Source organism: Leopardus geoffroyi, chromosome B4, assembly GCF_018350155.1.
Source record: "Leopardus geoffroyi isolate Oge1 chromosome B4, O.geoffroyi_Oge1_pat1.0, whole genome shotgun sequence".
Classification (NCBI taxonomy): Eukaryota; Metazoa; Chordata; class Mammalia; order Carnivora; family Felidae; genus Leopardus; species Leopardus geoffroyi.
The window spans coordinates 115,639,246-115,651,714 of record NC_059341.1 but is presented as its reverse complement, the minus strand read 5'-3'; the positions used below and the strand labels follow the sequence as shown (position 1 = coordinate 115,651,714).

The 12,469-nt window shown below is 43.1% G+C and overlaps 1 long non-coding RNA gene and 1 pseudogene across 1 annotated transcript; both read left to right on the top strand.

Annotated features, from left to right (window-relative positions):
• The first annotated feature begins 202 nt into the window (after positions 1–202).
• On the top strand, positions 203–3,203 carry LOC123590508. The gene is made up of 3 exons (XR_006708806.1): positions 203–364; positions 948–1,067; positions 2,967–3,203. It is a non-coding gene; the product is annotated as an uncharacterized LOC123590508 (long non-coding RNA).
• A 6,311-nt stretch (positions 3,204–9,514) lies between these two features.
• On the top strand, positions 9,515–10,602 carry LOC123590399 (annotated as a pseudogene).
• The last annotated feature ends 1,867 nt before the right edge of the window (positions 10,603–12,469 follow it).

Below are 12,469 nucleotides of genomic sequence, written 5' to 3'. Positions count from 1 at the left end.
GACTCCGTTGGAACTCAGCTCCTCGCCTGCATGCCCGCCTCCAAAGTGTGACCTACTTTTAAAAAACCATTAGCGCTCACGGGAAAACCGGATCCCAAATTTCGATAACCATTTTTCTTTGAAATACTATTCTATTGCATCACTGCTCAAAAGCTTGAAAGGTCAATGGCCACTTTCAGTTAAAGCAGGGGCTAAGGGGAAGTTGGGCGAGGAAGGGGGAGGAGGCGTGGGGGAGGCCGGCTCACAAACCTTGCCTGGTGTCCCCCCTGCTGGCCCTAGGAGGAAACGTAAACCAGCTTCCTGCCTTCCCGGACAGGCAGGAGTCAGGCAGGAATGATCCTCTCAATAATTTTCCTGCTTTTGAGTAAGTAACTATGCAAATGATAGGCAGGTGAGCCAGGAAGTAGGGGCGGGGGGGGGGGGGGGGCGGGGGGAGGGAGGCATTTCCAAGCTAACAAATGACTTTGTCAACAATAGAGTGGTGTGGATGGAATCGTGTTTTGTTTTTTAGAGTCTAACAAGTACAGGGCAGAGATAATTCAACCCTAGTTAAAACTCTATAAAGTGGCTGAATAATTTGGCCAAATCATTTACCATCTTTGGGCCCTCGGCCTTTTCTATAAAATGAAGGAACTGGACCCCAGTCCTGGCTCACGGACTGGGATGAATGAACAAATCAGATTCATGTAGAGTTTGTGTGTAGTCTGAGACCCAGAGAACCTTTAAGAACCACTATATCTACTAGGGTTCACTATGTTCTAGGTTATTCCATTTGGCTTCTTATTCCTCTGTGGAGAATCCCAGACCAAGGATGTACCTCCTGTTCTGCAGTTTAAAAGATTTTAAGGTTTTTACAAAGATAAATTTCTATTTAATTGCCAGTTGAAATGAATCTGCCAGCAACCTTCATGCAACCTACATGCATGTACTTTCCTGTTGCCTCCTAGCACATGCTGTTCCCTCTTCCTGGGATGCCCTTCGCCAGAATGGGTGTGTGGCCAGCTCTCATCATTCAGTTCCCAGCTCAAAGTCACCTCCACAGACAGTCATTGTTCACGAAAATTACAGTAAGCACAATGCCAACTGCAGGGGCACCAAATTTTGTAGCAAAGAAAGATTTTCGACTTTTGTTTCTGAACTGTTTCCCAGAGATCCCAGCATTTTGTTGGCTTTTTTAATCCCCAAGAAACACATATGGGAGGGCCTCTTAGGAAAATATTTATGGGATCGTGTTAAATGAGAAAAAAGTAGAATGTGAAATTGTATCTATGCTATGGTTACAACATTATAACATTATGTATATGCCTGTGGGCAAAAACAGAAGGAAATGTAGAGAAATGAAAGCAGCTTTTTTTCGGGTGGCAGGATATGGGTAAATTTTTAAACTTGACTTTCTTTAATACTGTTCCAGTATTTTGGATACAGTCATTGTTTTCCAAAGTTGCATGTGAGTGTCTTCAGTGACTCTAAGAGGGTAGAGTGTAATCCGTAGAGCTTATGACTCTAGTCCTGACGGACCTCTCTCCTGAACTCCCAGGCGGGTCACTCAGCACTGCCTTTCAGATGTCTAATGGGTACCCCCAGTGTAGCACGTCCCAAACCGAGACCCGATAATTTTTTTTTTTAATGTTTATTTATTTTTGAGACAGAGAGAGACAGAGCATGAATGGGGGAGGGGCAGAAAGAGAGGGAGACAAAGAATCGGAAGCAGGCTCCAGGCTCTGAGCCATCAGCCCGGAGCCTGACGCGGGGCTCGAACTCACGAACCGTGCGATCGTGACCTGAGCTGAGGTCGGACGCTCAACCGACTGAGCCACCCAGGCGCCCCCCGATAATTTCTTAAAACAACCCTGTTTGAGACAAAAACAAAAGCAGTTCCTCCTTCATTTCTCCCCATCTCTGAGAAATGTCATTTCTAATCTTCCGTTGCTCTGGCTAAAAGCCTTAAAATCATCCTTGCCTGCTCTCTGTCACACGCCCCACATCCCACGTGTTGGCCAATCCTTTGACTCTGATTTCACAACAAACCCAGAAGTAAAGCCCTTGCCACATTTTCACCACACACCAGTCCAAGCCAGGCTTCCCAGTCTCTGCCTGGCCTACTGCTGCAGCCTCTACCTGGTACCTTTGTCCCTCCGACAGACTCTTCCTGACAGAGCAACGACAGTGACCCTGTTTAAGGATCTGCTCCAGTCCACATGGCTGCATCACACAAGAGTGAAAGACAAAATCCCAGTAGCTTCTCGGTTCTATTTATCGCCCTGATCTCATCCCCTCCTGCTCTGTCCCTTGATCATTCCGCTCAAGGCACATTGGACTCCTTGCCTTTTCCAACACGTACTGCCCTTACTCCTTCCTCAGCACCTTCTCCTTGACCCACCAGGCTCCTCCTTCAGATATCTGTGTGGTTTGTTCCCTTACTTCCACGGACCTTTATTCAGTGCCACCGGCTCAGTGAGACCTTGCCTGACCACCGTATTCAGATTCAACCCACCTCCACACGGAGTTCTCTCTCTTCCCTGCTCTGGTTTTCTCCTTAACACTGATCACTATCTAACCTAGTTATATTTTATTTATTGGTCTGGTTTCCCATATTTCTCCTTCACTAGAATGAATGTAAGTTCCATGAGGCCATGTACTCGTGTTTGCATTCTTCACAGCTACATCTCAGCACCTCCGATAGTCCCCCGCATGTAGCCGGCATTCCCCGCACGTGTTGAATGAGTCAGTGGATGGATGGGTGGTCCGTTAGCAGTGTGGCTTTAAGGTTAAACTTCCCAGGCATGAATCCTCACTCTGCCACCACTTGCTACATGAGTGATCTCTGGCAAATTATTTATCCTCTTACAGAGATAATATTGGAACTTACCTTAGAGAGCAGTGGGGAGAACTAAATGAGATCATCATATCTCATATCTATATACCTGTATCTCTCTAACGCTGTATCTCATATCTGTTCTGTTCAGCGGGGCAGGTGCATGGCTGCGATGCTGAACTGTCATTCTACTTGACGGGGGAAGGGAGAAGTTTCTTCTGTGGTCTGCATTGAGGAATTGCCAAGGCCTGAAAATCTCTCTGTGCCAAAGTCAAACTGGATGCTCTTGATTTGTGATGCAGATGTTCTAATACTGGAGTTGACAAGTGCTCCACACTAAGTTGTTGTTGTTGTTGTTGTTGTTGTTGTTGTTGTTTTGCCTATTTGCAGACACAGTGTCTTAATTTTTGTTTTAGGGGTAGGGGAGCGATAGGATGATCCATCATTGGCTTTTGTGTCTGGCGTGCCTAGGAGCAGAAGGTACTTTTAATTGGCCACCATCCCTTCCTTTCAAACGTTGCCATCTCACTGCCACCACTGTCACCATTACCACCACCACCACCATCACATACACTCCACCTTCACAAACCCCTGTGATTCTGGAACCCACCTCTCTGGACAGCACGTGACCCAGGTTAGTTAACAGAAATGTCTCAGTTCCCCGGACACAGAGGTTTCTCCAGTATCACAGTCCAAGCAGATTATTTTTTTAGGATTTGATGTATGTGCTGCAAGAGGAGTGATCCCCCCTCCGGCCCCCGCCTCTGAGATGATGAGCAGTGATGACCATGTGAGCCAAATTTTCTACCACCTAGAAGGAGCCCTTCAAAGAAGGGAAGCAACAGAGAATGCAGAGCTCAGGCTAGAGTGGGAGGAAGAGGTCTCTGAGCGCTTGAATCCAGTTCGCCTGAGGCCACACCACCCTTGGGCTCAGATACAGGAGCCAACACGTTAATTTTTCCTCCTTAGTTTGACTTGGGTCCTGTAACTTGTCATCAAAGACACTCTCGTGGGGTGTAGGGAGTTGGGTAGGAAAGACTCCATGGGAGGGAGTGGAATAGAGAATTGAAAAGATACAGGACAGAACTATCTTCTGTATGATGAGCATCTCTTACTTCTCCCCTGGTGCTACTCAATACCAATTCCCTTTTACAAGGTCCTGCTTGCTCCACCCCATGATGGAGCCTACTCCTTGGTGTCCTGGCTGGCTTCAGCGCTCTGGGTCAGTGATTCCAGGAGGGAGAAGCTGGGCAGATGGCTTTCCCCTAGACTTCTGGGCCCCAGGAGCATGCGAGATGGACATGCCCTTGGTCTTTCTAGTCACAGAAGTTGAGGGAAGTCATATTCTAGGATAGTAGTTGTTAATCTAAAATCACAGATCTCTCAGAAATTCTGGTAAAATCTATAGACTGGAGTTCACAAACCACCTGCCTGTGGGCCATATTTGATCCCTCGGAGTGTCACGGTTGGTGTGCCAAGATTCTCTCTAAAACCACATGAATCAAATTAAAATTCTAGAGATTTCACCCCAAAGCGATCCAGAATTCTGCTTTCTCTTAACCAACATGAAACTCTGTCAACACTGGATCCCATTCCCTCAAGGCAGAGATCAGCTGAAGCAGAGTGGTGGCTGCCTCCGTGGAAGGCACATTCACCACAGTCCTCACCATCCCCCGGCCTCCGCAACTCTGAACATGACTTGCCATTTGTCATCACACCTGCAGTGTTTTTCTTATGGTGGTGAGATATTTCTCTGGACCCCAGTCTCTACCAGAAGCAGGGAAATAAAAGATCGAAAAGACCAGATATTTCCAGACAACTGGGAGAGAACTTCTTTCTCTATAAAAGTGAAACATATTCCTCTGTGTACAATAAGCAAACAAAGTGTGGCTAGATTCTCATACCTGACCTGTTTCATTCTTCTATGTTCCTACACGGCCCAGGCATGTGTGGACAGCCTCCATCTAAGACAGTCTCTGCAGAAATATCTTCTGGAAGCACAGATTTGGGGGATCAGTTGACAACCTGAAGCCCAACTATGAATCCTGAGGGGCCTTTTGACCTGAGGCAAGAACCCTGTCCTGAGGTGGAGAACCTCCAAGGAAGTGCTTCTCTAGAGATAAGAGTACTAGAGATAAAAGCCATCTGCCCAGCTTCTCCCTCCTGGAATCCCTGACCCAGAGCGCTGAAGCCAGCCAGGACACCAAGGAGTAGGCTCCATCATGGGGTGGAGCAAGCAGGACCTTGTAAAAGGGAATTGGTATTGAGTAGCACCAGGGGAGGAGTAAGAGATGCTCATCATACAGAAGATAGTTCCGTATGGGTCTTTCTGTATTGAATTGGTTGTATAGTGAGAGGATCACCAATCATAAGACTCTGGTGCTAGAAAGGACATCGTTTCACTGGTGCAGAATAATTTTCCTTGTCCTCTTTCTTCTCCCTCACGATGTTCTAATCCTCTTGCCTCATTTCTCAAACACACAAGCCTGCCTCAAGGCCTTTGCACTCGCTCTTTGCCCCATATTCTCATGGCATCACTCCCTCACTTTGTTCGGGTCTTTGCTCAGAGAGGCCTCCCGTTTCTTATCAATGACCATTTCTTTCTCCTGCTTTATTTTTCATCTCAGCAGCTACTACTACCTGACATTATAATGGCTTTTATTTGTCATTTGTTTAATGTCTCTCTCTCATTGAAACATAAGCAGAGATTTTGTATGTTATAATCACTACTCTATCCCCAATGCCTAAAGAAGCTCCTGGCCCATAGTAGATACCCAGTATAAAGTGAATGAATGAATGAATGAATGAATGAATTGAATACATCCACAAGTAAGGAAACAAATGCGTTTACCACTTTTCTGCCCTGGATCCCTTGACTTTTCATCTTCCCCAGATGCTCACCTTAATCTATGGCTTAGCCTTCCGACTCTGGTCTGTTACCAAGAAGAAATTGGCTGTTTTAGAATTTATTCTTAATCTCTGGAGCCTGACCTCACAACTATGGTACCTAGTAGATAGCATGTGAGAGACTCACCCACCCAATAAATGTTCATGAGTATTTAAATGCTCTAAGCCTTGTAGACAAATATAATCCAGCCCACTCTTAAGAGGGTCTCAGTTAAGTGAGAGGGACATCACTGATGATGCTAACAAAGGGTTAAAAGTAATAGAGAAATGCAGACTGGTTTTGCAAACAGCTGGGGAGCACCCCTACAACCACCTTGGGAAGTCCAGAAAGGCTTCACAGGAGAGGGGACCTTGATCAAGCCCCTTAACTTCTCGGGATTCGTGTTTTCTCAAAACAAAACAAAAAACTTGGATTTGATGAGCAGTTGTGTTTCCTTCTCATTCAAATCACCTCCCAAGCCCCACTCCACAACCTCCCAAAGAGCAACTGATGATGTTTTTATACATAAGCCTGGGCAGCTTCTAGGTATGTTTGATTTTCCAGAGAAGTTCACAAAGGTCAAGGCCTGGTGTGATGATGTGGTAAGCAGAGCAGTCAGAAGAAATACCTATTAGTAAATAACAAACAGCACTCCTGGCTTACTCATGGAATTCTGAGAAGCAGCAGTACCCAGTGAACCAGGCTAGAGATTGGCAGTCATGGGTGAGACTAACTTTAACCTAAGGCATGTGGCAGGGCTACAAAAGGCAAGCTCTGAATAGCACAATTGCCACCTCCTTGAGCCACGGGACAAGCTCCATACGCATTCCACATTGGAAGGCACGCTGGTCACATATACAGGCCTTTGCTGCTAATGTAGCATGTTAAAATTATAATGGTCGTGCCCTGACCTAATGGAAAGCAATATAATATCACCAGTTTGCCTGTATATAATGGCTTAAATCTCTCTTCACCAATGTATTATAACATATACCTAATCTTATTCACATAACATGTTGACAATAGTAGGAAAAAATGCCTAGTTTATGTGTAAATAAATTAAGCCGAAGTCGATTAAGTAGGTTATTTTGTACTTGTAAACAAATTGTCCTTGGGAAAACAGTATAGAGTTTAATATGAACAAAGAAAACATTTTTAAGTGGAAAAGTAGCTTGGAGGGTAAGTTGCTTTTTTTTTTTTTAATTTTAGAGAGAGAAACAGAACACGATCAGGGGAGAGGGGCAGAGAGAGAAAGAGAAAGAGAAAGAGAGAATATCAAGCAGGCTCTACACCCAGCACAGAACCTGAAGCGGGGCTCAATCCCACAACCCTGGGATCATGACCTGAGCTGAAATCAAGAGTTGGCTGCTCAACTAACTGAGTCACCCAGGGGCCTCAGGTAAGTTGCTTTTTAAATAGGTCATTCAAGTCACTAAAAGTTCCTATCCCAACAAATGTGGCTGTAATATTTTCAAATGTTATTTACAACATTTGAACAAAAGCAAAGGATAGAAGTTGAAGGGAAAGGTTAGGTTCCTTTGTTTTGTTTTAAAATATTCCCAATTGGGGCGCCTGGGTGGCGCAGTCGGTTAAGCGTCCGACTTCAGCCAGGTCACCATCTCGCGGTCCGTGAGTTCGAGCCCCGCGTCGGGCTCTGGGCTGATGGCTCAGAGCCTGGAGCCTGTTTCCGATTCTGTGTCTTCCTCTCTCTCTGCCCCTCCCCCGTTCATGCTCTGTCTCTCTCTGTCTCAAAAAAAATAAATAAACGTTGAAAAAAAAATAATAAAATAAAATAAAATAAAATAAAATATTCCCAATCAAGAAATTGTTACATTTCAGTATGTGCCAACAATTCTAAAATAAACATAAAAGGAAAGTCTTATTTCTTATAAAATACATTGAAAAAAATCTATTTAGAAATAACTCTGTGGACATCATGCTGGTAAGTCCTGCCATTTTTCCCTTTGGCTTTTCCAGTGTTGCAGAGATTTTATTTCAAGTTCTCCCCTTTCCCCCTCCCCCTTTATTCCTTCCCTCTTTTATTTTTTTAAATGTTTATTTATTTATTTCAAGGGAGAAAGAGAGGGCACGCACAGGAGGGGCAGAGAGAGGAGAGAGAGAGAGTCCCAAGCAGACTCCATGCTCTCAGTGCAGAGCCCGATGCGGGGCTTGAACTCATGACCTGAACTGAAATCAAGAGTTGGGCGCTTAACCCACTGAGCCACCTAGGCGCCCCACCCTTCCCATTTTTAACACCAATACTTAAAAGAGACAAATTTGCCTGGCAAAGTCATCAGGCAAATCCTTATCTTTCGCCACATAGAATTTTTAGTCCAAAGTCTATCATGCCTTCTGTTTGCCACTATCACCTAGTTTCCCCCCCAACCCCACCACATGCTCATTCTCCACCAGATTAATTATATTGTAATCTGTTGATTCCAGCCATTAAATGGACAAAAATAAAGATGGCATAATAAAGATAGCATAGTAAATAAAGATGGTATGAATAAATAAATATCACTGATAGCAACTGGGAAATCAGAAAACAGTTATAATATGACAACGTCTCACGTAAAGATGACCACTACAAAAGAATAAAATACCAAACACCAAACCCTACCCAAAAGAAATGGGTAATCTGTATAGCCCTATTGTTATAAAGAAATAGATTCCAGATTCAGAAAGCTTCACTGGTGAATTTTACCAAACACTTAAGAAATAACACCTATTCTTTATTAAATTTTCCCCCAAAAATAAAAGTGGGAATATTTCACAACTCATTCTAGGAGGCCAGAATGTTCTAGATACAAAAACAAAACAAAACAAAACAAAACAAAAAAACAGATAATACAGAAAAGAAAACTATAGACCAATATTTCTCAAAAGCACAATCACAAAATAATGGAAAATTGAATCCAGAAATACATAAAGAGGATGATATATGAATGACCCACTTGGATATATTCCAGGAAGGTGAGGTTGGTTCAACATTCACAGTCAGTCGATAATTCACAATCTCAACAGACTAAAAGAGTAAAATCATGTCTTAATACATGTAAAAAAATCATTTATAAAATTCAACATTCATCCATCATAAAAAAAATTTCAGCAAACTAGGAACAGAAGGGAACTTCCTCAATCTGACAAACCTTACCTACAAAACAACAACAACAACAACAACAACAACCACAGCCAACATCATTGTAATGGTGAAAGATTGAAGGCTCCCCCACTAAGATTGGGAAGAAAGCAAGAATGTCCATTTTTACAACTTCTTTTCACCATTGTATTGGAGGTACTGGCCTGTGCCTTAAGACAAAAAAATAAATAAAAGTATATAGATCGTAAAGGAAGAAATAAAAATGTCTTTAGTTACAAACAGCATAATCTCTACATAGAAAATTGTAAGGAATCAAAAACAGTTACTACAACAAATATGTGAGTTTAGCTAGGTTTCGGGATACAAGATCAATACAAAAAATAAGTTTTACTAATTACCAGTAACAAACTACTGGAAATTGAAAATGTTAGTAATATCACCTACAATAGATTTAAAAACATGAAATAGTAATAAAGTTAATCAAATATGTGCAAGAGCTGTACATGTAAAAGAAAATTTTTGAGTGCTGAGAAAAGTTAAGGAAAATTAAATGAAGAGACAGACCATGCTCATGGATGGGAAGGTCAATATTGTTAAACAAAATCTCAACAGCCTTTCTCCTTGTGTTGTAAAAATCAACAAACTGATTCTAAAATGTATTTGGAACACATGCGCAACCGTTTCCCCCAAACATGGAGCCTTGTAGTCCCGGTCTCACCTGATGAGGATGAGGGAGTGGTGGGTTCAGTTTGGGCTATCGGCTGTGCCCTTGCTCGCAGCCTGTCTGCATATCCCACCCCTCCCCCGCCCCCTACCCCCACCCCCGGCTTTCTCCTGCTCTTTACTCCTGGAAGTTGTCAGGCAAATTTTTCGCCTACAAGCGATTGCGCATCTTCTACCAAGACTCTTCTGGTGTGGTTGGAAGTCCTGAGATAGTTGTGCTTTTACATGGCCTTCTAACATTGCAGCTATGATTAGTAGAGGATTTGGGAAACCCTAAGGTTTCATCAAGTGATTGCCCTTGATTTCGTGGGCTTTGGCTTCAGTAACAAATTGAGACCACATTACTATTCCATGTTTGAGCAGGCCAGCATTATGGAGGCACTTTTGTGGTACCTGGGGTTCCAGAACCACAGGATCAACCTTTTGTCTCATGATTATGGAGATATCGTTGCTCAGGAGCTGCTTTGTAGGTTCAGGCAGAATCGATCTGGTAGCCTTACCATAAGGAGTCTCTATCTGTCAAATGGAAGGTATATTTCCTGAGACTTACCGTCCTCTCCTTCTCCAAAAGTTTCTCAAAGATGGAGGCATGATGTCACCCATCCTCACACGATTGATGAACTTCTTTGTATTCTCTTGAGGTCTCATCCCAGTCTTTAGGCTGTACACCCGCCTCTCTAAGAGTGAGCCATGGGACATGTGGGCAGGGATCTGCCACAATGATGGAAGCTTAGTTATCGACAGTCTTTTACAGTACATCAACCTGAGGAAGACGTTTAGAAGATGCTGGATGGGAGCTCTGGCTTCTCTAACTGTCCCCATTCATTTTATCTATGGACCATTGGATCCCGTAAATCCCCTATCCAGAGTTTTTGGAGCTGTACAGGAAAACACCACAGTGTCGATTCTGGATGACCACGTTAGCCACTATCCACAGCTAAGGGATCCCCTGGGCTTCCTGACTGCCTGTATGGGCTTCCTCAACTCCTTCTGAGCTGCAAAGAGTAGATTCCCTGTATTACCTCCCCTACTCCCTTACCTGCTGTGTATTCCACTTAGAAAGAAATGCCCAAAAGACGTCTTGGCCACCAAACACTATTCTCTCACAAAAGTTCACCTGACTCACTGGTGATCAGCATATAGTAAAAAACCCACAGAAGCTCCAGCTAAGGATGGCCCTAACAGTTCACCTCCCATTCTTCTAACATCTGAGCGAATGTATGCACTTGCCTTTGCCTTTGCACTGTTAGGAAGTTCTGATGAGCACTACTGCTCACAGAGACAGAAAGATAGGGAGACATTCTTAAAAGTCTTAACACTTCTGTGGACTTTTCTGAAATATTTAAAAATGCTAATTTCTGGCCCATCCTCGGTTGGAATCCTATGGTAAAGAATGAGGAGAGGCTGTCTCCTTACACGTCTTCGAATGGCCTTAAGGGCACATCCTTTTGTAACTTCTCTAAGCAACACAGCTTAGTGAGAGTAAGTCTCCCTTGTCATAACTTTGTATTTCGTTCCATCAGGTGCTTTTAATTATAGGCATTTTGTTGACATAGATTTTGGTTTGAATATGTATACTTTATTCTTTTAATGTTTATTTTTTTGAGAGAGAGAGAGAGAAATCACAAGCAGGGGAGAGGCAGAGAGAGAGAGAGGGAGAGAGAGAGAGAGTCAGACACAGAATCTGAAGCAGGCTCCAGGCTCTGAGCTGTCAGTGCAGAGCGTGACCCAGGACTTGAACTCACGAGCTGTGAGATCATGACCTGAGCTGAAATCAGACGCTTACCCACTTAACCAACTGAGCCACCAGGCACTCCTAAATATGCTTTAAGACTATGATTTACCTGCACACATTATATATATTTTATAAGGATACTAAACCAGCGATGCTTTGGCAGAGTAGTGAACCTTCTTCAACAGGTTTATTTTCTGAATAAACTGAATCAAATCCAAACTATTTACAGAATTTCCTAAAATCACAGGATGTTAAGGACCAGTATCGTCCGTGCCAGAGATTTACTGTTATTAACTAATTCTGACAGCAAGTAACAGTCTGCCTCTTCATACTTCAGTGCTTAGAAGCACATCCCTCCTGAGCTAGAGGGAAGGGGATCGTTGTACTGTCCAAGTTTACTGTGCTAAATGTACACGGATTCCTTTTACGATGATTGCTTAACTTCTCTTTGGTTGTCCCAGAGAGGCTGCCTCTTGTAGCTCAGTAATTCCTGTTCTTTACAGACAGGAAAGTTCCAGAAACTTTAAGAATAAATTCTGAAAGGCCTATGAGCAAATGGTGCTGAATACTTTTTTCCTAAGCCACAGCTTCATTGTCTTAGTCAAAACAGGATGATGGAGTGATTATTTTAAATTCTTTTTTTTTTTTTATTTTTAAATTTTTTTTTTTCAACGTTTATTTATTTTTGGGACAGAGAGAGACAGAGCATGAACGGGGGAGGGGCAGAGAGAGAGGGAGACACAGAATCGGAAACAGGCTCCAGGCTCCGAGCCATCAGCCCAGAGCCCGACGCGGGGCTCGAACTCACGGACCGCGAGATCGTGACCTGGCTGAAGTCGGACGCTTAACCGACTGCGCCACCCAGGCGCCCCTAAATTCTTTTTTTTTTTTTATTAGCACTTCAAGTATAACAACTGACACTGGAATAAGTGTTTATTTTTTATTAAAAGAAATGAATTTTGACAAAAAAATAAAGAAATAAAATGTATTTGGAAATGCAAAGGGCCTAGAAATTATTCTAGATTATTCTAGAAAAAGAATAACAAAGTTGGAGGAGTCACGTTATCTGATTTGAATTTTTATTCTAAAGCTATAGTAATCAAGACAGAGTAATACTGGTCTAAAGACAAAAATACAGATCAAGGGAACAGACTAGAGAGTCCAGAAATAGATCCACCAAAATGTAGTCAACTGATTTTAGACAAAACT